The sequence below is a fragment of the Ambystoma mexicanum genome, chromosome 4q, assembly GCF_040938575.1.
Source record: "Ambystoma mexicanum isolate Mex_15411 chromosome 4q, UKY_AmexF1_1, whole genome shotgun sequence".
Taxonomy (NCBI): Eukaryota; Metazoa; Chordata; class Amphibia; order Caudata; family Ambystomatidae; genus Ambystoma; species Ambystoma mexicanum.
This window is the reverse complement of record NC_090928.1, coordinates 57,581,595-57,606,989: the sequence shown is the minus strand read 5'-3', so window position 1 is coordinate 57,606,989 and position 25,395 is coordinate 57,581,595.

The following is a 25,395-nucleotide window of genomic DNA, read 5'->3' as shown; positions in this document are numbered from 1 at the left end:
TCTGTCGAAAGCCCCGCAGACTTCGACTTCCGGGGCTTGGACACCCGACCTATCGACAACTTCTTCTTACGTTCGCGTAAGGCTTTGGACGTGAGCGACTGGCAGTCGATAGTCATCCGTGTCGTGCGCCTCCCCGAGGCACCAGAGGCAGGCGTCGTGCGAGTCCGTCACCGGCATCTTGGACCCACACTCCCCGCACTTCTTGAAGCCCGGACGCGGGGTCGAAGACGAAGTAGAAGACATCTTCACACAAAGGAATTTCTACAAAACGAACAGGTTCGAAGAACCGAGAAGACCAGAACTCCAAAGAGTCGAGGCGTTTAACCGAGAAACACGAAGCAACATGTTCGCGGAAAAAACGGAACTGAGGCTACGGGCGTCGTGCGTCCTACTTATCACATCGGATGACGTCAGAGGAGGTCCTCGACGACGGCGCATCGACGTCATCGACGCAGGACGCAGACGCCGAAAAAAGTTTCCGAAGCAGCACAGCTGTGGTGATTACATGTCATAGATATGGAATACGTCGGAGGACCCAATCCCCTCGAAAGAGAGCTTCTTCTTACGGTCCTGCAAGACCTTCTTCTTGTTAACGACTGGCACTTGTCACAATCATCCCTGGCGTGGTCCTCACCGAGGCACCAGAGGCAGGCGTCACGCGAGTCCGTCAGCGACATCTTGGAACCACAGTCTCGACACTTCTTGAAACCCGGACCCGGGGTAGAAGAAGTCTAATACATCATGGAAATCTTCACAAACTAACGGGTTCGAAGAAACAAAAGAATAGAACTCAGAAGAACCGAGGCGCGCCGAGATCTCCGAAGCGAACACGTTCACGGAAAAAACGGAACTGAGGCTACGGGCGTCGTGCATCTTACTTATAACATCGGCTCGACGGAGGCCCTCGAGAACAGCGTATCGACGTCATCGACGCAGGAGCCGAAAATTTACGAAGCAGCACAGCCGTGGTGATTACCTGTCATAGATATGGAATACGTCAGATGACACAATCCCCTCGAAGTATGTTTTCATAGGATGCACAACATAATTGTATACACCAAACACAAAGATGAACCATACACTTAACATGTACCACCTCAGTGGAACTTTCCTTACATACTGAGAAGCAGCTGTAAGACTTTCCAGAAGAAAGTCGTAGAGAAATAGTAAGTGCACTATATTTATTTCTGTACCATTACAATGTATTATACATACATAACGTGTAAGAAGTAGCGGTATTGTTTTCTTTCAACAGAAAATGTCAAGCACCCTGGAATGGTTGGAGAAACATTTCCCCCATGACGAAATGAGTGAAGGAAGCAACTCTAATGGTACAAAATACAACTGTTAAACCAGAAAGTGATGCAATTAATTGACAGGTCACTAAAACATGGTTTTCTTTTGAACAGTAAATACTGCAAATGAAGCAAGTGGCCATGAATAATTATTAAATGACCAAGAAGATGACCACAGACAGCCCCTAACTCCAAATGCAGACAATGAATTACTAAACCTATCTGCAAAAAGGGATGAACTAAATTTCGCACAGTGGATGACATTTATTGAAAAATCATGTCAAAGAAAATATCTGATACGGCTGCCTGACTTGTAACTGTACTCATTCACCGTGTCCCAACCAATCAACCCCATCAAATTCCCTAAAAGAAAGACGCCATGATGAAACCTCAATCCCTTCCTCCCCTCATAAACAGTGCGTAGAAAACCCCAATTACCCCATATATGCTTCCCAATCTGCTCCCCATGTTTTTCCTAATTGATTGTATGCGTTTGTTTTAATAAATGTGTATATTTGTACTGTTGGTGCGTGTGTTTTTTTTTTAAAAGCCCAATTTGGAGTCTGCAGACTTCGCAAATGTTTGAGGACTCCACTCCTGTCCTGACACAGGCACACATGCACAACTGATCCCCTTATACCTCCGGACATCTCTCCTGTCCACACATGTCTGCTCCCACGTGTTGCATTTTTAATTAGTTTGGGGACCTCAGCCAAGTCCTATCGACACCGGCATGCATGTGCACGCCATATCCCATGGAATAGGTGTCCACAGGACAGATGTCCTGTGCGCAGCCGTCAAGGGACGTCATGATGAAACATGACCTATGCTGCAAATCAGGAGTATCCGCAGACACTGTCTGCACCCTCTGACAGTTAACTGCATTTTTTGCCGAATCCAGGGTGTTTTAAGCTGAAACCTCACCCTTTCAGAGGTTCTAGATCATGTATTAGTTCTAGCAACTTTCTATAACTTTTACGGACAGTTGGGCCGTCCACAGAAAGCACCCCTAAAGGGACCCACCCACTACTGCTCCTCATTGCATTTCTGGCTGTCCAGGAGAGAGCAAGTTCTGCTGGCTCTGCTGTCTGTTGGCTATCTCTGCCTCTGTGCATCTTAACAGAATGGCTTCCATGGCTAGTACAGCTGCCTCTCCACCATCATCTGGGGGGCCTGGAGAGGGGAAGAGGCTTGGTGAAAGAGAGGTGTAGGTGGATCAAAAGGAGTATGAGGTAGTGGAAATCCCTATCTCTGGCTCCCGATGTGAATGTTGGGTGTCGCAGCTTTTTAACACCGTTGGCGGAGTAACTAAGGCCCGTGCAGACAAGGTTAGATGCACTGAGTGCAGTCGCAGAAAACTGGGTCTATACAGCTATGGGACCACCTCAATGCAGCACCAGCTCAGGTCTCATCACAAGGGAGCAGTGCAAAAGGTCTTACCTTACCTTGCACCTCTATATCTATTATACAAGCCTACATGAACAATTATTGATCATTTCTGCTCGCACGTTGTGTGCCCTTCTAATCCGAGCCAAATAGTTCCATTGCACCCTGTAGACCTTATCGAGGTGACACCAGTCGATCCGTACAACTGCATCTGATATATCACATTTGATTTAGCTGATTTGTGCATCTGCACCTTACGAGCCTCACCTGATTTAACTGGTCTGCTCAATCATCCCACAATAGCTTAGATCATACGCCCCACCATAATGTTACCAATTGCACCTGCTACACTACCAGCCATGTGTGCCTCTCACACCCAACGCCTAGCATCCCCCCCTCTTAACATTAGCCTGAGCACCTCAGATCACATCACCAAATATTCCACCTCAACATGTACATGTCCCACTTAATATGCTATTTACTTCCGATTTCTTGCAACTTACCTACGCCTACCTGCACCCAGCCCAACTCTAACATAGATCAACCTATCCTGCCTAACTGGATATCGATCAATATGAATATGTCCAGCACAACACCTACTACTAGCATTAGACCGCCACCATCAGAGAGCATTCCTCCATTGACTTTTCTGCCTTCCTGCCTACAGGTCATTAACAATGTCACCTCCTCCACCACTGCTCTACCACCTAACCCGTACTTGAACTCTCCAGCCCTTTGGTTGGAACACTTCTCTACCAAACCTACTCCAAATCAACCTTGCACCTTGCCTCTCAGGAACTCTAGATTAGGCTAGAGATTCCCACCCTCTACACAATGTCGTTCTCCCACCTCTGTTCTCATAACCCACAACACTCCCATCAAACACACATACACGTCCATGACATTATCGACCACGAACACCCCACCTAAGGCTCCCTCAACCATCATTGACTTCAATCACACTCTGGACAAAGCTATTACCATCAAGAGCGCACTAATTAATGCAAGGTCACTCCTTGCTCACGCCTTGGATATTGCCGACTATATCACAGTGCATGACTTGGACTTCGTAGCCATCACAGAGACATGGCTTTATGCAGCTGCAGGACCCTTACTCTCACTTGCCATCCCCAACGGCTACTCCATTACAAGATGTGATGGAGACTCTAACCATGCCAAAGGCGGCGGCATTGCCTTTATCTCCAAAAGTTCCTTAGGCCTCTGACCCATTCCTAACCTGCATATTCCATCAGCTGAGTTATTATCCGTTAAGATGCCTGGCCTCAGCTACCCAAACCATTACCATGCACCTCATCTATAGGCCACTTGGACCAGTCTCCACCTTCATAGATGACATTACTACCCTCCTATCAGCCAACACTAAGCCCAAGTCACAAATCATGCTATTAGGTGACTTCAATCTTGGCTTCCAAGATTCCAACAACCGTAAAGCCTTAGACATTGCCAGTGCCATAACTGAATTGGGATTCTCCCATCTCATCCAGGAACCCACACATATCAAAGGAAGAACCCTTGACTGGCTGGTTGAACTTAATTGCAGGTTCTTTTCAGATCCACATTTCACAGTTCAAAAATAGAAGTACCAAAAAAAGTTACAGGTGCTCAGCCCAGCCTTTGAAGTCTGTGGACAGAGCGGTAGTCTGCTTACATCTAAAGAAAGTGGGTGGAGGCATCAAAACATTCAACTCTTTTGCATGAGAAAGTGGTGGCTCTGAAAAGAGCCTTTTTTGTATTTTTTGTTTTTAAACTTTTTTTTCAAGTTTTAAAGTAAACTAAGCAAGATTCCAGTGAACTAAACTAAACTTTCAACTTAAAAACAGTTAGCATTCTGTTTTTGCCATGCTTCTAGGCCTTTTTTTCACCTACTGGAAAATGCTTTCTATATTTACAAAAAGTGCTTCAAAGCATTTTTTATATTTTGCAAAAAAGCTGATTACCAGCATCAGTCTGATGTACTCCATCTCTGCGGAAAATATTGGCAGTGTAAAGTTTAATATTTTTACTATGCAAAGACATCATGCCAACATCTCCCAAAAATGCACACAGCCTTGTTGACATTGCGCCTCTCTTTCTCCATTTGCAGACCCAATCAACTGGAGCGCATCCACATCAGTCTTTGGACAAAGCGAGAAAAAAAATACATAGTGTGTTCGGGAGCATTTCCTTCATTTTGCCAAATGTCTCCTTCATTGCAAACTCCAATAAAATTCCAGTTACATACCCTAAACTGTTCCCCTGCATAATGAACAATGATAATGCCCGGATGTTACAGTGTGGAAAAATTGACACAAAATGGGAGCAAGTCCACCCACTTTAAGCCGCGCACTCCATACCACTTCACATGAACGTGAAGAACTCCAAGATGTTCAGCCACTCCACACTGCTCTGCATACACCTGCAACCAATGGATCCACAAGTCCCCCAAAATCCAAACGCACTGTCTCCTGAAAGTCATAGCCATAGCAATCTGCACACCGATCAGCAGCCAGACCTTCTGCCATGCTCTCTCCTTGCATACCACACACAGGATACCAGATTGGCTAATGACCCTGGACAGCACAGTCCCATTTCAATGCCTTGCATCCTCAAAAGACCCGGATATGGCATGTGGTGTCCGCAGACAGATTGTCCAATTCAAAGGGGGGGGGGGGCAGAGAAATTAAACTCAAGGTTATTTATGTACTCTTTAGTGGTGTCTCTGAAAATAACCTTTTTATTTTGAATTTCTGGGGGGGGGGCTTTTCAGTTTTGTTTTGCTATACCTACTCACATGCACGCTACATTATTTTCACAAGAAGTTTGCAAGTGCATTCTGAATATTGGCAAGAAAGATTGCATTGCCACAATCTGTAACAATGATGCCATCGCTAAACAAAGTATGCCCAGCATCCTCCAGAATAGTCTCATTTCAGAAGGATGACATGCCAACACTGTACAAAAATGAACACACCCCTTTGTTGACAAGGCGACTTCCTGAGGACAAAAGACATTGGGGAATCGCCATAGAGCCCTAGGAGGTATATGTGAAAATATTACCTTTCCAAGTGGAAACAGCTCCATTGGTGCCTTCAGCAATTCTTTCAACGCAATCTGCAAACTTATTGCATTAATATACTCCAAACTCTGTCTTCCACAATGACACCTGGAGTTTGGAAAACAGACATTTTTTCAAAGTGCAAATAAACTCTTCTGGTTTTGCCCAGGCACAACAAAGGTCCTCCACTCCCTCCAATCCAAGGTTAGCAGAAATGCCACAGATTTGGTGTACCTTTGAAAATTATCCATGTAACAATCTCCCACCATCCACACAGTAAGCCTTTTCATCTCTACAACCACAGCCATCTTCCCTACACACAGCAATGAAAACTATAGCTCTCTCTTCCTATAAAGCACAACCTGAACACCTGGATTGGCTAATTCCCACAGTTCCCTTTCCATGTCAGACATCCTGAAAAGACCCAGCTGTGGCACGCCCTGTCAGCGGACTAGCGCGCGCGGTCCGTGGACTCCATGACACAAGACAGCCCTTCCTCCCTTTCCAGTTCAATCTTTGCAGCACTTCCTCATTGGCTACTGTCAAGCAGTCATTCACCCATCCACCGATCACATCCAAAAACTCTACAACTGTCATCTCAGTTCAATACTTCAGTTGTACTGTTGAACACTCAGGGTATATGTCTCCTGTTACTGCCAAGCATGTGCGTCAAAGAGTTCTATACAAATCTTCAAGATTTCTATTTGGCGATTGAACCACATCCATCAACACAAAGAACAGGTATGCATATATTTTGAAAAGTACATTTCCAACTCATTTACAAATGCACTAAACAGGGTTCCTGCCACTTACCCTGTATAACCTGCTCAATCATACTCTCATTTGTCCCACCTCCTGACATCAAGTGGTAGTTGCAATGCTGTGTGCTTGGAAAGTTTTCTTTTAATGAGCATTTTCATAACTGTTGCAAAACACATATTTCCAATTTCAGCCGCACTGTTGATGTATTTTGCGAATGAAAAGAAAACCACATTTAAAACCTTTCCACAGTATGTTTAACTGCCATTTCCTGTGTGAAATTTAAATGTATTACCAGGACATGCATACTTGCCCATATCGCCCATTATAATGTCCAAACTTATCTTCTTTCATTCTGTCACTTTTAACACCACTTCTCCCACTAACAAAGTTACATAAACTCCCACAATGCAAACTCAAAACGATAACTGCATGTAGGTTACTAAAGCATGGCATATAAAGGGAATAAAAATGGCAAAATGCAATGCGTTTAAAACTATTCATTTCAAGTAAAACAAATAAATGCATGTATACATTTACAACAGCACTGTGTGTATCTTATAATAAATGAAAGAAAATGCTAACAATTCCGCGCACCTGAAAGTACCGGCAAGTACCGTTTGCTGGAGGAAATCTCTACGTGCAACTTAGCAAAAATCGGCAGGAAGAGCCTTTTGATTGCAACACTGAATGTGGACTGTTCCTTTAAGCAAGTAAATACTTTGTGCTGCCGTTTTTGTCAACCACTGAAATGCTGACCCTGACTTGAGTAAACCCACGTAGGTGGGCTGTGGAGTATGCTAATGAACGTGCTGTGGAGTATCCCCTCTATAGTTGTAACTTAATGTTCTTTTTTGTGGTGTTTTACTTGTAGATACTGACCAACACGGTCACGTGAGCCTGCCCCCGCTCTTGTGACAGGAAGTAGAGTATAATTACCCAGGTATAGCACACCCTGCGCACACCTGAAAGTACCGGCAAGTATGGTTTGCTGTTCGGTGCTCGCAGCAGAACAGCGGTGACAGCTCCCCGTGAGTTAACTCCTCATCTCCTACGATTGTGTTGTAGCGTTTTCCTTATAGTTTGTCATATTTATCCAGTTTTCTCACAAATCCATTTAATCATTTTAATTTATTGCCGCTTGATCATCAGCGTTCTGTAATGCAGCAGCTGTAGTGAAAAGTGAAGTGCACTTCGGCTTTCACTGGCGTGATCCTTCCTCATAGTCTGTGCAGATAAATCTGGAGATAAACCTGCAATGTGCTGCATCTTTTTAAATATTGAAGTTCGGAGTTGTCTTGAGAGGCTCTACTCGACTTAGACTATTGCTATACTGCGACTTAGCGGTCTCTTAGCAGTTTCTATAGAACTCAACATAGCCTTGAGTTATTGCTAATTACTCCAAGTACTTGCTTTTGCTGACGTCCTTTACCCTCACCGGCATTACGGTCAAGCTGTATTGACTGAACATTTGCGTGAATTAGAAATGCATAAGTCTTTAAGAAACAGACAAATCTGCATTCCTAAAGTCATTTCACGCGCACTGCCTCAAGATAACTGCATTACTGACTATTTTGACAAAAATGTCTTGGCAAAACCTCATGTTATAACGCCAAATTCAGATGTGATAGTGTCGAACGAGGCACTCTGTGAATCCACCGATGTATTGGTATCTGAACCTTCATGTGAGTTGGGTTGTGTTAGTACGAAACTCTTGAATGATATTCTGGGTGGCTCCAATCCAACTCAACAAGTCACCAATCAGTATGACGTGCCCCCCACTAAGGTTCACAATGATGTGTGTACAATCATGGAAACGCTTAATTTAGATGTATATTCTAAAACACTGTCTAGTCAGGATATACAGTGCAAGGTCACTCCTGCTATAACATCCTCAATTGATTTACCCACCTCTAAACTTATAAATGGAAATCGAATATCTTGGTCAAGACCTTGAAATGTCTATTGGTGAGCCCACTGCACTCCACTCTATTTCACCCCTCCATCCAAACCGATTGTCTCGCTCCTTCCAAATGAAGATGTAGCCTTTCTTCCACCTGTCCTACCGCCCAACATTAAGAATAGTCTTGAAGCCATACCTTTGCTGAATACCCTATCATTATTTAAGTTCAAATCAACAGTCAACTCTGCTAGTCGGAATGAAGACCCTCGAACTAAAAGTGCGGCTACCAATCATGGGCTTATGTTGGCTGATATTGAATGTGATCGAAGCATGTCATCTGACGATAAATTTGATGCTTTAGAAAATCTCCTTACCAGCCACCTTACTAAATGTAATCTACTTGAAACTAAAATTGATGTTCAATCCCTGCTTATCCATGCAAGTCTAAGAAGAAGATGCAGTACTCATTGTACCCCAAAGACTACACTAAAATCTAATAACTTGCCTGAAGCAAAATGTCCCTCAAGCACAGTCATACCGGCACAGCAGGTGAAAAACAGGAAGAAAAAACGTATATATCAGGCATTCATGTATCGGAAAAAACTCCACCTAGTGTAGATAAGCCACATGTTTGTCGGGAGCACCCTCCTGTTATACTGCATTCTTCTACCATTTCCAGTAGGTGCCCTCATGTTGACCCAATTGTAACTATACACAACTCCCCACAGCAAAATAAATCATCAATAGATTCCAAAATGGGTACCTCTATGGTCCCTAAAAAACAGATAAAAAAACTAGAAAGAGAAAACCATCTCAATCTGCTGTAGCCACTCCCCTAGAAGTTCGACAAATGACATTACCAAAAGAATGGGTGCAAAAATCTAAAGGAACAACAAAAAATATTTTTTAAAAAAAGTTCTCTCTACTACCGTTGACCATGGGCTGATTTCAGAAACACGATCCCCACTTATGTCAGCCCTTCAACTCACTCAAATTGCGACTGTCACATTGCGTGATCCCCTAAACAGAGCTGCAATCCTGAAATGATTTCATGAGATTCTTCCACTTCAGGTCATAACATCAAATGATATCCAGTTAGTCGATCAAATTGAGCTAAGAGACCATTATTCATCGAATGTGTGTTTTAAAAAGGATGAAACCTTGAATTATATCCTTTGCTTTGAAGAAAATCTGCTTAATCTAGGGTACATTGCCCAGCCTGTTGAAATTCCTATGATAAAACGTCTGGGGCACACATCAGGAAGCTCTGCTTCTCTAACCTCCAGGTGCAAGTTTCAAAACCTGATCTCACAGCATGTTGCGAATCCAAGAAGAACGAGTGCAATAGAGAAGACAGTCCCTGCCCAGTCAACATCAAAAGACTATCGAGTCCATTCCAGAAGGATATTGGCAATGGTTGCCTCTATCTTTCAAAGACCATTTTTCTGGGTCAAGACAATGACAAAAGTCGCACGAACTTCTTTACTCTTGGAATACTAGGGGTTTCACACACATGTTCGATGCAGATGGTCTCCTGGCCAATTTTGATATATTCCAGATTGTTGCCCTTCAGGAAACTTGGATAACAGCTGCCATTCAAATAGATAATCATCTGACTATACATGAAGTGGCTACGAAGGGCCCGTTGGGCTGACCAAAAGGGGGTCTCCTTATATCGGTAAAGAGTCCATGGTCAATTGAAAAACTCCCACAATCATCTCCAAACATACTAATAGCTAAAATCAAAAGGAGAGATACAACTATTATCATTGTCAATATCTATGATCCACCTAAAATGTCTTTACTATCTGAGAACATCAGAGCTATTGATGCCATCTTAAAAAAATATTCCAATAATTTCCCGATTTTACTTCTTGGAGACTGTGAGGCTGGAAACCCAGGTGCCCGTGGGGTTAGCCGGCAATGGCCAGGAGGAACAGAAAAACCACAAGGAAACTCCAACCAGGGAGTTAAGTCGAGTAATCCTGAGTCACCAAAAATGAATAAAAGGGGGTTGCATACCAGGAAGGAAAGGTTCCCTTTTCCCTATAGCCGTGGCAGGAAGAGATACGAGGTGGGCAAAGTACGGGATATGGAAGTTGCACTGAGCCATGATAAAAACAAAGTAGTAGAAAAACCAATGCCTCGGGAGGTGGAGAGTGAAAGGGAGGGACTGACTGGGGAAAGGTGGAAGGAATTGCGCACACCTGAAGGTGCAGAGGGTGGAGGGGAGGTGCGGTTAAAAACAGCCACCTGGAACTCATTAGCTCTCCCGATTCTTTCATCTAGGAGCCGAGTGCAGGCACAGAGGAGTGGAGCCCGGACGTCAGTGGATTCGAGTGGGCATACTAGGTCAATCCATCCCTGGGACCGAGGAAGCCCCTACAGCCGCACATTCAAACCAGGGATCCGGACAACCAAAGCAAAAACAAAGACATCAAGGAAAGGGTGCTCTTGGAACTCCTGTGACATTTTACGAGCATAGCTATAATTGCGAGAGCACAACGCTGTCTGGGAGGAACGTTCGTGGTTTTGTTTTCTTTATTTTCCTTCTTTGTTCAAACACGGCTCACGAGGAAAAGCCCGCAGAAAAAAAGGGAATGTTCCTTGATATGGCCATTGCAAGTGAGGTGCAGGACTGAAAAGCCTACTTATTTTTGCATTTTTGGTGATTTAAGTTTCAAAAGCTGCAATTTCGTTCTGAAAGCACAGTGCCAGTGAGAAGCCTATTTACTTTGCATTATTTGTCATATGAGTTATACAAACTGCAAATTCAGTCGTAAAACCGGAATAAACCCCTTCTTTGATTTAACCTGAATTACTGACTCCTGCCTGCTATTTAACAGAGACCTTAATGCCAAAATTGATGAGCTCCTTCAAGTGGAGCAAATGGTAAATGACAACATAAAATCAAATCCCATCAAAAAAGTCTCTAATTTTCAAGGGAAAAAGTGGCATACTCTTCTTCAAGCGCATAATATGACTCGTCTGAATGGAACTACTATAAGCAATCAAAATATGGCACCGACCCGGGTTGAAGGTCAATCAGCTGTAACCATCGATTATATATTTTCTAATGCCCTTGTATGTCCTTTGTCAATGACATGGGAATTGTATGCCGCGAGGAAAGTGATCATTTGCCCTTATGTCTTCTCTTTGACAGTCAGAATACAATTCACACATCATCCTTATATGCCAAAAATGGCCTGATATCGTTAAACGTAGGACAAAACCGTATCATAATGAAATCCCACATGATGGAACAAGCTAAAATAAAGGCCCGCCAACTGCTACCAGCCTTTATTTATTCTCACTCAGTATCGTCAAGCTCAAATGACAAATGAATTGGTCACTATTCTTCCGTCATGTCGAAGATACATAGCTCCAGTATAGAGCAACGAGATTAGAAATCTGTCATGGAGAGAGTTAATATATTGAGACCTGCTCGTATTGGTAATGATAAATCCATTCAAATTCAGAAAAGGACACTACGTAATAATATAAAAAAGCTGGTTCAATCTAATATACGAGTGATGACACCCTCAGCCATATCAGCCCAGATTTGTGTTCTAAAGAAAACTTATCAACACTGGCTAAGAACTCATAAGTTAGATCAGGAGTCAAAACTTTGGAAAATGACTGCTAGAATGTCTCTTGTGGGTGATGGAAATGCAATATGGGATCTTCTAGCCAAGAACAAAAAAAGAGATTGGACCATAAATTGTATTAGTGAAGAGTCATGGGCTGACCATATAGCCTTGACGATAGGAAGGTGCGATACTGTTGCAGATGCTCTTCCGATCCTTGAATCACCATGGGCTTGCACAGCATCCGTACTAGATATAATTGCCATAATTAAAAAATTGAAACCATCACGTGAGGCGGGCCCTGATGGTATCTCTAATATGGTAATTAAAAATGACCCCCCACTATGGGGCGCTTCCTTGCATATCCTATTTTGCCAGATTGGCAAATATGGTAAGTTACCCCTATCATGGAAAGAAAGTAATATCCTGACGGTGCACAAGAAGGGTGCTTGGGATAACCCTTCTAACTTCAGAATGCTTGCGATGTTAGACTCTACATCTAAAATCTTCACCAAAGTATTACTGTTTTAACTAAGCTCCTGGTTTGATACTAACAAGATCCTTCCACCTAATCAGATTGGTTTCCCTCCTAAATCAAGTACCTTACATAATCTTACTATTCTAAGATCTGCAATAGAACACTTCTGGGAGCAGAGGAATCTTGATGTTTACTTTGGCTTTATTGATTTTTCCGCTGCTTTCGACACGATATGCAGAAATCAGCTATGGCGCAAATTGACACAAAGGGGGATACCAAGCGGTTTGCTCCGCATGCTGATGTTACTATATGCAGACACATCAGTCATTGTTCGTCTCAATGCCCTGGGCAAATTATCTAAATCCATGCCCTCCAGACGAGGGGTTAAACAGGGTTGTATGATTGCTGCAACACTTTCAATTTATATCTGGCCGATATGATTGTTTCGTTTAACATCCAGGCTGCCAACCCTATCAAAATAAAGAATGTGTATGTGGGTTGGCTTGCGTATGCAGACGATCTCCTACTTCTGGATTATACTCCTGCGGGGTTACAACTTCTGCTGAATGCGCTAGCAATATATGCAACCAATAATGGTCTTATAAACAACCTAAAAAGTAAGATCATGGTCTTTACAAAAAAGTTGAGGCCGAAGCGAATACATTGGTCCATATTTGATACCCGATTGGAACAAGTATCCTCTTATAAATATTTGGGGATTGTTATTGATGACAAGCTGAAGTGGGACTTGCAAATGGCAGAGGTCAAAATGAAATGTGAGACCTCTACTAATATTCAAAGTGCATTTATCGGCAGGAACAATGGTTACAGTGCAGCTGCAGTTCTAACCATATACAAATCAAAAATTACTGCAATATTATCATACGCTATATAGATTTGGGGTCAAATTTAAATTCGCAATTATTCGTTTTGAAGCCAAACTACTAAGGCGATTGTTACGACATCCGAAAACAACAAGTATTGAATATATTTACCTTGAGTTTGACCTAAAGGGTATATGGAATGTTTATCTCACACAATGTGTGATGCTTTTCCATCATCTGACCACAGCCTCAACTGACAATAATTGTCCCCTACATACATGCCTTTTTAGCCTTAGATGCCTCCAAATCAGTTGGAGCTATCGGTATCCTAAAACACAATCATAGGCAGTGGCTCTACAAAGATGGCAACCCATATGAAGTTGGTAATATTAAAATATGGCTTAAAAAGAAATTGGCCATGTCTGCTTTATACCATAACTTGAGTCATCTTGAATCCATGACATCTGCAACAGAATACTGCAAATACAGAATCTCCGAAATATGTGTTGGCATATCCGAGTCCGCACATATTTCGTGTGTATCTTCTCTTGAAATTTAACAGATCTGTGGCCCTATCACCCAAAAGCTGGTTGAACAAAATTGAATACAACCACAAATATTGCAGATTATGTGGCAATTTATTGGAAGAAACTCTGTTCCATCTTTTCATTGAATGTGAAAGTTTGAATCACTTGCGTCTGCAATATTTTAAATCATATAAGAATGCTGTTACTATGCTGGATACTTCGATTATGGCATGAGTTTTTACAAGGTGATGATATCAATTTGATTTATTTTATTGTCAGATTTTATATCCGGATTGTTGAGATTTTTAAATGTCTTTCCTGAGTGTATTTTGTAATTATTGTTGATAATCTACTATTTTTAATATGTCTGTAATTCAAATGTTATACAAAGCCTTGTGCTATACGTATATCAAATAAACAATTCAATCAATTTCTCCAGCATATTGCAATAACACTCAGTGTGTCCAATTTCATTAACTTTCCCCACACATGCATACTTGCTAACATTCTTCTTTCTAATCTGTACATGCTTATGGCCTTCCCGATTTTTCTCTGCATTCTGGTACTTCGAGTGCACCTTTTTTAATGCAAATAGTGCAACCACAACTCCCACAATGCAAGCAAAAGCCATCATTTAATAAGCAAGTACACATTACAATACATCCCATTCGCAAGTATGCATGTGCTGACAACATAAACCTTCACACAAAAGTGTTCTACAATTATTTTCAATATCCATTTCTATTTTTAAGAAAACAGTTATGCAAAGTGCTGCTATAAATCCACAAAACCACTTTTTACCTTTCATGTCAGCCTCTCAAAAATGACAACTTTTTAAACACTCTGGATTTTCCATTTTCAATTGTATAAATGTCACACTTTCTTGCTATGGCCCCATGGGTCATACTTATCGCGGAACCACCAGCGCCATTAGTAACGCTGCCGATGCTCCCGTGTCCTCAGTCCCATAGAGTGCTATGGGAACTACACAGAACTAGGGCCTAACATTTTCCACTACCTGCCTTTCAAGGCCAACATGACCTGTAATGTCCTGGTGCTACTGGGAAGCTAACTGCCAAACCATTATTGGGAATCTGGTGGCAACCAGTCTGCAGCAACGGCAGGGTTGCCACCATACTCTTAATCACGGCCAATGTTACTAACTCTTCTTCCCAACAACTCCTTCTACATTACAAAACAACATTTGGTACTAAAATCACTTTGCCATTACCATAAATACCCATTAATTTTCATCTTTCTCAATTGCAGTGAAGAACAACCTCCTGGAAGACAACCGACCTCCTAAAAGACAACAACCTGAAGAAACCTACTCTTCACATCCTACAAAGTGTAGTAGTATTTATTCTGTTACTCCTACAGAACAGTGTAGCCGCGTACTAGCCTACAAACCTTTGTTCAAACCACCAATACTTAACTCTGATTTATTGCACCTCAGCAGGTACACGCTTTGCATTCTCATCGGAACAGCATTAATATAACACCCACTATTATGGTGAAAACATTGTAATGTCCTAACTTATTCATGTACACTAGCACTCTCTTACACACTAACCCAAGCCCTTCACACATCTACACACAGCTACACACAGCTACTTTTACAACCTTCCCAACCAGAACTAGCAGCACATTGCACAATCACATAGCCCTCTATGTCTGCACTCGTATTCACTCATTCACAATGCACGCAAATATATTCCAGAACTTTCAAACCCACACTTTTCCTTTTTTCTCCACCAGACAGAACAGAATGCCTACTAAAAAGCAACTGTAGAAAACAAAAAAAATAGCAGATAAAATAAAAGCATGCAAAATACTCATCCACCTCTAGCAGAATTTATAGCAAATGTTCAAACAAAACCGCAAATACAGTCAGTCAACAAAACAACCAGATACCACAAAAAAAAAACCTAGGGCCCATCTTCCAAAACGTATAAAGAAAAGTAAAACTGCTAATAAAGCTACCACTATATCTACAAATGTTAACGTATCCACAGTTAAGCATTCCAAAAAATACATTTTACAAAGAATGTTCCACCGTAGAGTAGTTCAAAATCTTATAACAGCAGAAAAGTCACGCTCAACCCTTACAAATTACTGCAGAAGACTAATCCTGGAAGCTCTCAATGACTGTGCAAAGCTCTTCAAAAGAAAATTGTTTACATTAACTTTAATCAGCATGAAACCACCAACAAAATTAATTAGTAAACTACTAAAAGTACTTCTAAACATGCACAATATCAACAGAGATACCCGTGCAAGCTTCTGTGCAAGTGGATGGATTCACACAAGCAGCACATAAGCCTCTTCATTGAAATATGGTTATAAACGAGTACAGAAAAACCCAATTGTCATACATAGAAGTGGCCAAGGTTATGAAATTCTAGACACCAGTATGGCACAAGAAACCCTTATTGAAAAAACGTCCCTAACAAACTTACAATCAACTCTTCCTTCCACCGAACCAATCTGCCGAGTCTACAAATGCCATGCACCTCAATGTCTAACATCCGGAAACAATCCTTCAAATCTTTACAATTCCTCAATTACTATGTGAAACTAGAAGACAAAATTAGAATAAAAACGTTACAAACCAGGGACTCCTGTCCAGTGCGTAATTACACTGGACTGCGAGGACATCCTTTAGCCAGCATTTCAGGACCTGCTTGCAAAAGCAACTTTCATCACATCAAAATGTTAGCAACACTCCATTCCACTACACGTAATCTTCTCCAGAACTGTACTATGCAAAAAGTACTGCTTTACAACTGCAAACTTTTCAATAACATTCTCCTACATGGGACACCCAAAGAACTCCTTCAGAAAATAAGTAAAGTAAGCAAATATTTTGGAAGTGAAGATCACATAGAAAATTCATAAACTTTAGAGAACATTAGCGAAAACCTTACAAATGCCAATCTTCTAATAAACATGTACAAAAAAGAAATATCAAAGTTTAAAAGCACATCAGTATGTGTGTGGTTGCAGAACCTTTTATAAAAAAGGAGCACAAAAACTGTAGATCTGACTTACAAAATAGAAGACGAGGAATCCCAATGGTTCCAATTAGCTCTAAATTTTATAACAGAAAACAAATACAAATTAACTAACCCCTCAATACTTGTACATACTGCAATACAAAGCTTGATAATAACCAAATGCCTTCATGGGCTTTGACTAATAACTTGGAAATATTCCCACTTACCAAACCTCTCCAGGAGCTTAATCTGTATGAGAGCATTATAATCCAAACAGTACACCCATTTCAAGCTATAAGATGCCTTCAACTCAAAACAGCCAAATGGCCTCCTTCTGAACTACTAAAAGGCATTTGCGGCAAAGTTGTAATGAAAATGTAGAAACTCTAGAAGTGCAATGGCCAATAGATCAATCTTTGATTATCCTAGTTAATGGTGTGCCAACGAAAAACAAAACAATGTGGCAACATCTAGAAGTCTTAAACAAAATTATAAAAGCCCTACAATATCTAAAAGAACACGAGGACTACTACAAAAATATAAACATTGAACAGAACTTAAGGGAAACCACCCAAATAATTCAGGATTCCTCACCAACTGGCCAATTTGAACTTGCAGGTCCTATTACGACATCCAATATTTTAGACCAGTATACAATTCACCCATTACACTCCAAAGACACCATAGACGATGCATTAGAAACATATCAAATGCGGGAAGCCAAAGGATCTCCAATCAGCATATGGGAGAAAAGTGTAGAAGCGTGAGCCTTTCCTCTACTCTTTCCTATAGGAAAAGGGGAAGATATGAAATATGTAGACTAATAACAGCATCAGAATACCGCTCTTTACGAATGTATTCTTAAGACCTCAGATTCAGAAAAAATGTTGAATACATATTCCTCAAGACCATGGGATTTTACCTGGAGGAACTACCGACCCAGGAAGAAATAGAAACCTTTCGAAATCCCATATAAAAAGCTGAAACTATACAACCACCTATGGAATTGGCAAGAGGCACGCTAAACCAAATTAGAAACTGAGATGAATGGGCCTGGTTGGAAGGGGCCATTAAAATGTTTAAGACGACGAAATTGAACCAGCGGCATCTTTGAAATAAATGACATAAGAATAATGTCATGGAACATTTGCTGTTTCGACAAATTTACAGGAAGTACCACTACACCTTTCAAACTAGCAAACATTCTACAGGAAACAATGGGAAGGAGCACCCTTGATTTGATAGAATTCAGAACCTACTGCAAATCTGCTAAATGAGGCGAACAAGGCTGACCTAAAGGAGGGTGGGGAGTGGCAATAGATTTAAGCTGTGATTGCAGGCATTATGAAGGTAGAAGTGGCATCACCTGATGTGATAGCCATAAGCATCCAAATGCCCCTCCGAGCCCAACCTACTAATAGTAAACCTCTATGGAAACCAATGCAAAACACAAATGCTGGCTTTACAGAGCATGCGGTCAATGTTTGAAGAGTGGTTGGGGAAAGACAGAAATGCCAATATACTGGTAGCAGGTGACTTCTACGCAGCCTGTGTGTAGGACCAGCGGAGCAGTAGTTTTTATCGAGGAGGAAACAGCAGATCAAGGAGCGAACAAACAGGAGGGTTGTGGAAGACCTTCATGGCAGACTGGGATCTTTGCCCCTGTACCCCTTCAGAAGACGACCTTAAGACTTCCACAAGTGGAAGAGAGGGGAATGTACTTCATGGATTGATCATATTTTTGTTTCCACAAAGTACAGTAGGAAGAGTGACCGTTTAACTAGGGGGAGGCAATGGTGAGTGACCATTTCCCTATAAATCTCAAACTAAATATGCGATTGGATAGGTACCATCGCGAACCAGCCTTGGCATTCATCAAAGTAGCCAGTGGGGCAGGTGCATGCTATTAGATGGAACATGAGGGCATGCAAGTACATTATGGACATCTGGAACAAGGAACTGCTTCGAACGGCAGAATTGGGAGTTCAACTAATAGATTGGAACTACGACGACAAGCTGCAAACATGCATTAAATTGCTTTCACTGCAGGGACAATTTCTAGGAAATGTTTCCCACACAAATCTCTTTGATATTAAAGTCAAGAAGGCTAAAATGGCTATGACAGTAGCTATTCAAGCATGCTTGAACGAATCTACCTCATAGAAAGTGTTCTGGGAAGACAAGAGGAAGATAGTAGCAGGACACAAACAGGTATTGAATTCAATTAGGAGGGAAAGCTCAATTAAGAGAAACCAGGAGATGCAGATATACTAGTTAGAAAGGACGTAGTAATGTTTTAGTCCCTGATGGGGGGGAGCAGCGAAAAAGAACATCTCTACCATAGAAATATGTCAGATCCCTGCGCAAGTGTGGGAAAAATACCTATAGGGAAAGTAATCTATACCACAAATGAATCCTTAACTGATCTAGAAGGAAAGGGGCCACCTTTAGATGTAGCATGCCGTTGGGACATGAAGGATGTAATTTGGGCAATTAGTAGAGCGAAGCCCTCAAGAGCCCCAGGTCCAGATAAAATTCCACCCGTCATTAAAGAAAACTGGGAAACATGTGCCTCTGTCCTTTTGGAACTATTCCAACATGTACATCATTCACAAGTGGTTCCAGAAACGTCGAAACAATCTTTGATCGTCCCCATTTATAAGAAAGGGGACAAATTAAATCCAGTACATTTTAGACCTATCGCCCTAGAGGCCAAAGAGACCAATCCAAACTCGTGCCGTATTACAGAGTTTGGGCCAGATTTGGCCTGCCTGAATGTCTTTCCAGAGAGCTTGCCAAGGATCGTATTTAAGCGGGCCCCTAGGTCATTCAGATGGATATCCAGCCCGTACACAATCGTCGGCTCCACTTGCATCAGATAAAACTGGATCAGTGTAGTCAATGAAAAGGTACATGGCTGTGCATACACCGGTCTCATTTTTGTAAGTAAGGGGCCATATTTGGAATTTAGATAGTTTATCCCCCCCTTGTTTCGAGATGGAATTTAGTATATCATATCCCAAGTAGGTCAAAGCAGATACTCGCTCGTGGCTCATCTCGCACCCGCCATGTCATAGTTTTTGGGCTTCTCTGTTGAAAATATACTCTCGATTTCCGTCCATTTACTTTAAGATTGTTTCCACAGCATATGTTGAAAACAACGCGAGTTTACGCTGGAGCCGAGTGGTACTCTTGCTATGTCTGCCGTGTACATGTTATACAGGGTCGGGGCAACCATACAGCCCTGTCTTAACCCTACATGGGTCCTAACAAGAGCGGTTGTTGACCCCCCCCACATACAGCTTCACTCTTACTGTTGTATCCGTATGTAAGAGAGTCAACATTTTCACCAAAGAAGTCATAACAGCAGCCCGCTGGAGCTTTTGCCACAATCATCCATGACTAAATGTATTGAATGCGCTAGTCAGGTCGATTGATGCCATGTATACAGTACATTGTTTTCTTTACCGCTGCCCTCATATGTGGCCCAATTTAAAGGCGTTAAGCGGATACCCATCCCCACGAGAAAGCCAATTTGGCACTTGGACAGGAGTTTATATTTAACAATCTGCACTTTGAGGTCCCTCAACAGTGTACAAAATCTTTTACTTGACGAATTCAGTAGTACAGTATGGAGGAACTTGATGGGATATGCCAAACTACTGAATACTCCGACCCATTTGTTGTATGAAAAATGGGGAGAAGTTCAATCACACACTTCAGGAGCATCAATAACAAACATTAAGGAACAAATGAACAACTTATTGATAGAAATATGATCATCTAGGGAGGAGCTCGCCACTAACCCACTGAGTGAAACAAAAGCTGTTCCATTATGACTGGGGGAAAATATCAGAGGGGGTGGCAACACATGTACTTTATAAGGAATATGCTAAACTGGTCTGTAAGAGGGAACAGGTCTCAAAATACATACTCATTTTTCAGTGTCCAAGAAGGTCATTGTACCTCCATTTTTGATTAAATCAATTACAGACACTAGAGAGAGTGAGTAGATGGGATGGGGGCTGAGACAATACGAGTTGTAGGTTGTGTGGTTTGGTAGAAATGGAAGACACCATAAAACATCTGGTGATGGGAAGCAGTGCTATGAGGGAATTTAGCAAGATATGCCCAGCCATGTCACATGGCAATGAAGCATGGTGGGTCAGTTTGATGGGCGGCCAAGTGCAGGGTCACATTCTGGCTTTATGTGATCTTTTGAAAATTTTGGAGTAGCTAGGAAAGGTTGTATTCTGAGGAAGAGAAATAGAAAGGTTCATTGAGGCATTATTTGCAGTAATTGTGTTAAGATGCATCATTGTTTAATGGGTGTTTTATTTGTTTTAAGATATATAATGTGGAAAAAGAAATTCCTTTTTAAAAAATGTTAAGTTTTGTGAAAGAATATTTGTTTACAGATGGGAATAAAAGCACAATACATAAATAAAATAACATTCCACCTCCTTCGTAAGTGAAATAGCAACTGTTACGGAGTGGCACACATTGAAAACAAGCTTCATTTTTTAAAAAACAGGTCTGCTACCCAACTACTTCAAAAGATAAGACAAAAATGATGTTTTGCAGTCAAGTATCACAAGTCTCTTGCCAAATATGCGTGGTACAAAAGAATACTGGTTACGACGTCACGCTGATGTACGGTGTATGCTAAGGAAACTTGGCCCACCCACATGGTTTGTGACTAAGTTGTGCAGAATATGCATGGGATGACTTGCACGACTTCCTACACACAGAAAACCAAAACAAAGCAGCGATAGACATAAAAACACCATGAAAACTCTGCTCTCCTGTAAATGTATCAAGATACTTTCACCACCACTTTATTGCCATGCTGCACTTCATCTGTAATAAAAATATTCCTCCCCTCAGAGAAGTGGAACACTTCTTTTGGAGAAAAGAATATCAATCCAGAGGAGCACCAAACATCCACATGCTTTAAGGATAAAAGATGCTCCTAAATGTGGTTATGTTTGGCAGTTCATTCACAAATCCATAACCTGAACATGCTTTCAGAAACCACACAGTGAGCTATGTACACAAATGTTATGCTTCCAAAAATATAAGTGTGGCAAATACTGCAGACTCAGACATAAAAACAAAGGTAAATACAACACCAAATGCCGCTTTGGTTTCCCTAGACCAGTTTCAGCAAAAGGATAAGTAAACAACTTCATGTCTTCTGTTCAACACAGTTTGATAGGCAAATCGCCTAAAAACACATACTACATTTAAAGGAACAAAGCTTCAAAGTACAATGATTACAATGTAATCATTGCCCTCTTGTGGAATGCAAACATAGATATACAATATATTGCAGACAATTTCACTGTTGTTGCAAGATATGTCACAGCCTACCTAACCAACGCTGGGAAAACAGAGCTTAAAGACATCTGGATGACATATCTGACAAAACACTGTCACAAAAATGGGACAGATTTGGCATAAAAATTCTCTCCCATAGAGAATGTGGATGCTACAATGCTGCAGACTTAACCAGACACAGCCTTATATGGAAAATCTGAACACAGTCTGGCTAAGCCTTGGTCCAGCAGCATCCAGAAAAAGACTAGCCAAAAATGATCCCAACAGCCAGGACATTTTGAAAAACTATTAGACACATACTACCCAAACAGAAGTACTGCTTTGGAAAACATGTGCCTGTACCACATAGCCAAACATTTCCCCTACAAGAATAACGTTAAACCATATGGAAAATGTGGAAAATACGTGGTCTCAGCTTGTGAAGGGAGCCTCGTCAAACTTCCCAAACCCAGCCTAATTAATCATATGAAGTTATCATTTAAAACTCCTCAACATAGAGAACTTTACTACATTGCACTACAGCAAATTTTTAAACAATGGAGAAAAGAAGATGTATTAGGCACCCATGACTCATTTGAAGCTGCATTCAGTGCAAATGAAAGCAGTATAACAAATGTCAATTTCAAGCACTACAAAAACATATTGCATAATGATCGCCAACAAGGGGAAGAAGTTCAAGCACAACTAAATGAAGACACTCCTAAGGGCAGTCAACCTTCTGTTACAGGAAGCCAAGAACCACTTGGAGAGCCACGCATAGCAAAAGAAGCAGAATTAGCCATGATTGAAGTAGAGAACACCATCTATCAATATGAGCAATCAGAAGAAAACTTGGCAGTGCTGAAATCGCAACTAAATGAGGAGTAATTTAGCATTTTCCTAAAAGTGACTAAAGAAATTGAACATGGTTTGAAGCATGAAAGTAAAACTTGAAGCTGTCATGTAAGTGGTGAAGCTGGTTCTGGAAAAACATTCTTAATAAAAATCATCAAATTCCTACAAAAGTTAACAAAGAACCTTTCAACTGTTGGAATAGCCCCAAAGGTGTACAACAGAGGAGGTGTCACTTTACACCTATTACTGCTCCTTCCAGTAGAACACCAAAACAAATTAGTGTGCTACAAACTATCAACAGAAGCTGCTACTGAAGCACATAGAATTTTGAAACAAACCAAAATGCTCCCAATAGATGAGCTAAGCATGGTCTCCAACCGAATGTTGGCTTTAATTCACCTCAGATTACAAGAAGTCCTTAAAATGGACTACAAAGAACTCTTTGGAGGAAAACACGATATTGTTTTTGGAGATCCCCTACAATTAACGCCAGTGAAAGGTGAACCTATTTTTAAATCCTTAGGACACAATCAGTGCCACAACACACTTGGCAGCATAGGAAATGTAAATCTCTGACAACATTTCCAATACAGAGAACTAACTCCAAACATGTGTCAGTCTGCAGACCTCACCTATGCTAACATTTAAAAAAAATATTGGGACTGGCCTTCTTTCTAAAGATGCACAATCTATCTTAAATAGTAGACTCATCCATGAGCTATATGGGTATGACACATCTGCTCCTGATGTCATGGAAAAATGTGCACACAAAAAATGTAAAATGCATGTCCTTAATGCCAACCCTAGAAAGCTGTATGCAATTCAATGAGACAATGTAAAAAGAGAAAATGCAACCAATAGTGCATATTAGCTCCACAGACAAATTGGAAGTGAACGGTATGACACTCCCAATGTGTCAACAAGCAACAGCAAGACTAAATAGCTTAGAAAAATGTATCTACAACACAGCTGGTTTGGAGAAGATGTTTACATTGTGTTTAAACTGCAGAATAATTCTAAAACATAACCTTGACATGGATCAAGGTTTAGTCAATGGAGCAGTTGGTACAGTTCTTGGCTTCCAGACGTATCCACATGACAACATTCAGCTTGTCACCATCCACTAACAAACTTTCAGACATTAAAAGGATAGGACACTCACAGCATGATTGCTTCTTTTCAAAGACATGCATGTATGCAAAGGGCAATCCTCTCGGTCTCTTGCATATGCATATTCACAAATCACAAGCTCCAACCCTAGATCAGGCATCGGTTGACATTGGCAGCAGAGTCTTTAAAGAAGGTATGAGTTATGTAGCACTTTCACGTTGACGTACACTCAAAGGACTATTTCTAGTCAATTTTGATGCAAACAAAGTCAAGGCTCACATTCCTTGCATGTAGAGTACAACAGACTACATGCACTCTACATACCCATCTCAATATGTACCCTGTTCGTGAAAAAGGTAAACGTTTAAAAAGAAAATTAATACAAACAGAACTTATAAGAGATCTCCCAAAAATACGACCAAAGAAACTAAAAACATCTGTTATTGCATCAAGTAGTACAACTACAAAACTATATGTCATGATGCCTACCCTGAGGCATCCGGACCAAGCCCATCAGCCCCAGGAGCAGGCATCTAGACATTTAGTAAAACCTCAGCAGCCCCGGCTAGGGGCTATCTGGGTTCAGTCCTGGCACCATAGGTGCCAGGCTCATAGTAGAAATCAGTCCTGGCGCCTAAGGCACCAGGCTCATAGTCATTACTTACCTCAGGCAGAGCATGCTGCAAATGACTCCAATCCAACATGAAGCCTGAAAGGGACTATTTTTCTACAGGGACTATTTTTTACTCGGGTGTGGTTCTAGGGACTTCTTACCTGGGACTACTTTTGAGGCTTTTTAAACCACGCCCGACCAGCAACACACGTTTCACGCTATTCTGCATCCAGCAGCGTAACACTCACCTTGCCTGCATCCAGTCTTCTGCCACGCCCGCCTCGAATCCGGAGCTCCTAAAACAAAGAGGAAAGAAAGGGACAAGGTTAGAAAAACTTATTTCTATTCCACACCTGATTCTGGATCCATCTCGTCTCCGGACCTGTAAAGAACATCATTTCTGCACGCGCCGCACCTCCAGCTACAGCGCCGCGCCATACTCAACAGTCTTCACAGCATCCTTTGGGTCGGCGCTGCCTCCATCATTTCTTCGCTGAAATTTGGCACCTAGGAGACATAAGAAAACCACAAGGTGAGCCGAGGGAACCGACAAATATAATTCTTACCACCATAGACTTACCTGATTTACCACCGGAGGCATCCTTTTGTGACTCTCCATATTTTCACGGGCTGCATCTGTAAAGAGACAAAACACGTTTTCCACGTGCAACATTTACCGGACAGCGCC